This window comes from Microplitis mediator, chromosome 5 (assembly GCF_029852145.1).
Source record: "Microplitis mediator isolate UGA2020A chromosome 5, iyMicMedi2.1, whole genome shotgun sequence".
Lineage (NCBI taxonomy): Eukaryota > Metazoa > Arthropoda > Insecta > Hymenoptera > Braconidae > Microplitis > Microplitis mediator.
Window position 1 is genome coordinate 18,296,372 of NC_079973.1, and position 5,531 is coordinate 18,301,902.

The 5,531-nt window shown below is 27.1% G+C and overlaps 1 long non-coding RNA gene across 2 annotated transcripts; it reads left to right on the forward strand.

The window, feature by feature from the left end:
- The first annotated feature begins 1,342 nt into the window (after positions 1-1,342).
- Positions 1,343-3,018, forward strand: LOC130668856 (uncharacterized). Of its 2 annotated transcripts, none has more exons than XR_008990080.1 (3): positions 1,343-1,498; positions 2,617-2,757; positions 2,832-3,018. It is a non-coding gene; the product is annotated as an uncharacterized LOC130668856 (long non-coding RNA). The 2 variants fall into 2 exon arrangements; XR_008990081.1 differs by lacking the exon at positions 1,343-1,498 and adding an exon at positions 2,099-2,182.
- The last annotated feature ends 2,513 nt before the right edge of the window (positions 3,019-5,531 follow it).

The window sequence follows — 5,531 nt, forward strand, 5'->3', positions numbered from 1 at the left end:
GCTGAGATATCAATAATCAAAGACAAAAGGATCCTTTTTCATTTGAAGGCTTATATCTCAGCAGCAAATTGTTGTACAGAGAAACAAAAAAAAGCAAATTGCAGCTGAATAAATTTCCCAAGCGAGCCATGAATTCGTTTTTTTGAAAAAATTTTTTCCGGCCCCGTAGACTCAAAAAACAAAACCAAAAAATTTAGAAAAATTTTGTCTCGACTTTTTTCTTATGATTCCGCAAAAAGTGTGGCTCAAAAAAATATTTTGCTGGAAAATCTTTAAACTAGAGATTTCAAGCTTCAATTTGCTTTCTATTTTTTTGATACGATCATTTTTCACGAAAATACAGCCTTCCAAAAATCACTAAAAAATTTATAAAATTTTTTTGTTCCTTCAATTTTTTGGATAAGTGTAGAAATTAGAGGTTTAAGGTACCATTTGTTATTTAGACTGGCAAACCAAGGCTTGTCACATGAGTATTGGCTGAATCTTGGCCCAAGACTGGCAAACCGAGGCTTGTCACTTGAACGTTGGTCAGATCTCGGATCAACCTTCGGAGGCCGAGCCGGGTAGCCCAGTATTTTGTGCCAAGGCCAGCCCCGTTGTCAATATTTTTTTTCCTACAAGGGATATATAAACATCTTTAATTTTCATTTGTTTGTGGTTCTTAAAAATTTTAGTTTTAATAATTATCTATATTAAAATTCAATAAAATCTATAACTCATAAAAATTTAATTTCTTGAACTAATAAAATGACAGTATCATGCAGCTGTGTTGCAGCAGTGGCGCAGCTAAGCTAGACAGAAATAAAAATTTTTCGTGCGGCGGTTTTGTCCTCCAAACGGCTGCGGTATTGCGGGCAATAATTAAGGACGCCGTGCAGCTACGCTGCACCGGTGAATGACAATTAATTTTTTTTTTAATTGAATTTTAATTTTTACTCGGGACAAAAATTCTAACTTTCAAATTATTAAAAAATTTCTTTTTAAATATGTTACGTATAAATTTTTCATTTCTCAATATAAACAATTTATTTTTGTTCTAGTTAAAAATAAACTATCATCGCATTCCGCATGGATAAAAATACATACTTATGTACAATATGAAAATTAAATAAAAACTAATGTACAGTTTACTGTGTATTTATATATTCATTGTTGTAAAAAAAAAAAAAAAAAATTAAACCGTTACGTTACACAAACAAGAAAAAAATTATGATAATCTTATTTGACTTTGTTTTTCTATTTATCGACCTCAGGCGCATTAGATCAAGTTTTATCATCAACTTTTTATTTTAAAATTTTTTTAAACTCGATGGGAAAATTAGTGTAATTAATTATTAAACCAATCAGAAAAACAAAAATAAATAAAATGTACCATTTTAGAAAGTTACTATTAAACGTTTATGAATATTTATTGTAATCGTTCATACATTGTGATTAAGTTTAGTGATTTTAATTGTTTTATTATTTTTAACAAAAATTATTAATGAAACGTATTGACGTAAGTGAAAATACCTTCGAGTACGATAATAATAAAAAAATTTCTATTTTTAAAAGGGAAGAATAATTAATTCAAAAAATCTAGATAATATTCTGACCAAACCTCCTGTGGTTCTAGGGGATAATTTCCATAATATGAAAGGAATGGCTCACGGCGACGATATCTGCTTCGCCTAATTGCCAAAGACATTACTGACAATTACATTTCGATTATAAATATAATAGCGTAATAGTTAGAAGTATTAATAACATACAGTTATTATGTTTTACCATAAGACGAAACTCCCAATTATAGTAATTAAATTTTTATAAAAATATTTTCCTGTATTTATACTTATAATTTTAATTTTTCAGAACAATGAACTTTTTTTAACATCAGTCCGAATTCCCGTATATTTAAAAATTTAAAATTTTTTAAAACTAAAAAAAATGTATTTTACTGGAAGAAACAGATTGAATATATTAAATTTATTTTTAGCCTGTATGGCCATAATTTCACTTAAAATATTATACGATGCCGACCCAATGGAAGGTATTCTTAACATTAATGAAGTAGTTATATCTAAATTTGAATCAGTGAATTTTAATACTTTCAGTGACACACTAATTCTAGCACTAGTAATTTAAATCAGCGAGTTTACTTATATCTATAAAAATAAGCAACATCTACGGAGTCATGTTAAATGTGAAAAGTGATTTACAAAAAATAAATAAACAAATAATAAATAAATATATATAAATAAATAAATAAAATGAATAAACGGTTAAAACAAAAAAAACTTTTGAATTAATTCCACTATCTCACCATTCGAATATACTTAAAAAATAGCAAAATTGGAAGTTTTTTAGCAAAAATTTAAATATATTCATTTCTTCCAAACCCATAATAATGTTACATGCAAACAAAATATACACAATTTTTCAATTAATAATGAGTTTTATGTCTTACCATTTGAAAAAGTTAGATAGAAAAAGTTTGTTATTTCTGTACATTTGTTGTAATTTTTACTACTTTGTGAACTAATACTTCATTTAGAAAAAACAGCTAAAATTAATAAATTATTATTTTCATGTTAAGAATTCTAGTTCTTTTCAAACAATATTTTTTTTTTATTATAGGTTGGATCAACCACTGCGAAAAAAGGAGCGTACTCGGGTCAGCTATTATTAATTATATAAACAAATGAGCATACAACAAGGGCAGACCGAAGAAACGAACGATGATTGAAAAATATTCACAATTACCTAGTGAGGATTATGGTAATTGTCTATCAAACTCAAAAATTATTATATTCTAAAATCAGTAAAGTAATAATATTTTTTATTTGCATTAGATTGTGATGACGATCAATATAATGAACAGAAAGACAACGAATCAAGCAGTGATGAAGATGAAAATAAAGATTTAAATATATAAATAGCGTCTTAAGAAAAATATGAATGTAACTAATATTATTCTAAAGGCTACATTAGATGAAAAATATTAATTGTTTTTAAACTGTAGTTTTAACTCAACAAAAAACATGCGTTATAATAAAGTGAAGAATTTATATATTGTAGAAATATATACAAATAAATAAATATATATATATATATATATATATATATATATATATATATATATATATATATATATATATCATTGAATGCACAACTACACACACACACACACACACACACACACAGAGATAAAAGTAAATGAAATGGTATGAGGCTGAAGAGGGTTGTATGAGGCTCAAAATTTCGCCCTCATATCGTCCTCACCATGGTATTATGTCCGATAACTACTGCATTGAGAGTCAAATAAGGAGCAAAATTTATATGTGATTTCACCCTCATTTGGCCCCACACAGCCTCACCAAAGTTGGTTATTTGAGGTCGAAATGGGGGCCAAAATTTTTCCTCATAATATATATATATATATATATTATGTGGAAAAGTCAGGCATTATCAAAATATATAGAGATAGGCAATAAACTTTAATTCTTTAAACAGACATTTGGACTAGCATTAAAAAATTCCATTTATCTTAAAGCTAATATTTAAAGATAACAACAAAAAAAATATAGAGAACGAATATACATAAATATTTTAAAATAAATACGTCTAAAAATACATTCATATCAATATTTTAAGAGGATAAAAATAGATCTTTCTACAAAAGTAATAATTGTAAAAAATTAAAAATAATGAACTAAGGATTTAAATTTAAAAATAAAATCGATCTATCGGTTGACCCTGCGGGCCAGTCCCAAAACTTCCCGCTGTTTTCAAGCTCCTTGAGCTCGAAAATATTGGTGTGAATAAATTTTCAAGCTCGTCGAGCTCGAAAATACTTTTACCATTTTTTTTCTCGAACGATATCTCTCAAACGAATTGACCGATTGATACGATTAAGGTGGCAATCGACGCGTTTTATTGAGTTCTAAAGCTAACCAGATTTTAGAATTGATCTATGTAGTCGTTTTTGAGATATTTCAAAAAAACTAAAAACAAATTTTGTTTTTAATTCTCTCGACAACGGTTTTTCTTGAACGAATAAACCGATTTTGATGGTTGAGGTGGTATTCGACGCGGCTTATTTAGAGCTGATTAAATTTTGGAATCAATCCATTAAGCACATTACAAGTTATCCAAAAAAAAACATGTTTTAATAAATTTTATTTTTGGAATATCTTCGAACACACTCTATCGATCAATTTCAATTTTTCACAGCTTTTAGATAATGACAAGCCGCGTCGAATGCAACCTTGACGATCGAAATCGGTTCATCCGTTCGAAAGATACAGATATTTACATACGTACGTACATACATACATATACTAGGACATCATCTTGAAATTAGTCAGAATAGCTTCTTAGAACCTCAAAACGTCAAGGTCTCTCTTAGAAATTCGATTTTCGAAATTCGGATCGAAACTAATAACTCACCGATTTTTTTTAAATTTCCAATTTTCTTAGCGGGAAGTTAAAAAATTTATAGGTCCTGATAATTTTGACAATTGTTAAAAGATAATATGTATTATTTTATAACAGAAGGTTATATTTAAACAACATATATTTATTTATCGAACTACTAATGATTTAAGAATAACGAATTATACTGAGGAGCTATAGATGTCAACAAATGTAGATTAATACCATTATGAAATGCGTGTTCTAAGCCCTTCTCTTTTTATTTCTCGATAAATAACAACAAAAATTAAATACGTAACTTAAATTGATCATACTTATTTATGGGATTAATTTTGTTTACTCCTTATGAAATCTTTAGATTGTTATTATTAGCAGTAATATTTCAAAGTTCGTAATTAACGAAAACATTGCGATAAGCTTAAAAAAAATTAATTTAAATGATTTCTAAAAAATTTTCAATTTTTATGTATTCTCACAGTAACTATGTACTTTTATGTCAAATTATAAATTTTTAATACTTTCAATAATTTTCACAGATTCTTCATTAGCTATCTAATAATTGATTATTATAAAAATTTAAATATAAATATAGTTAGAAAAAAAATGATATTAATCTTTCAAGAGCTGAATGAAAAAAGTAGCCTATGTCATAATAGGAACTAAAAATTGTTTTCAACAAAAGGTCATGTAATCTACATGCCTTTACCCCAAATAGACTATAGATTAAACTTTTAATAGATATGTGTAGTCAATATGTTTACTTCATATTAAAGAATTCTTCGGTTGCCCACTAAAAAATAAAGAAAAAACTTACTCCCACCATTTGACGTAGGCGCTGAGATCTCTACGTATATGTTTTAGCATACTGACCAAATTTTACAAGGAAAGGAAAATATCATTGCTCTCAGTTAGGCCGACGAATTCGTCGACACAGCATAAGTACGATTGCTCAGTTTTAACTTATTGTATATTTAACATATATTTTTATAATAACTTATATAATAAATATAAAACATAATAAACTGTATTAGTTGAAGACTGATTTAGAACTATTTAAAAATAAATAAATATAGCTGAAAGGTTGTTGATAATATAAAGTTAAAAATAATTATCATTCA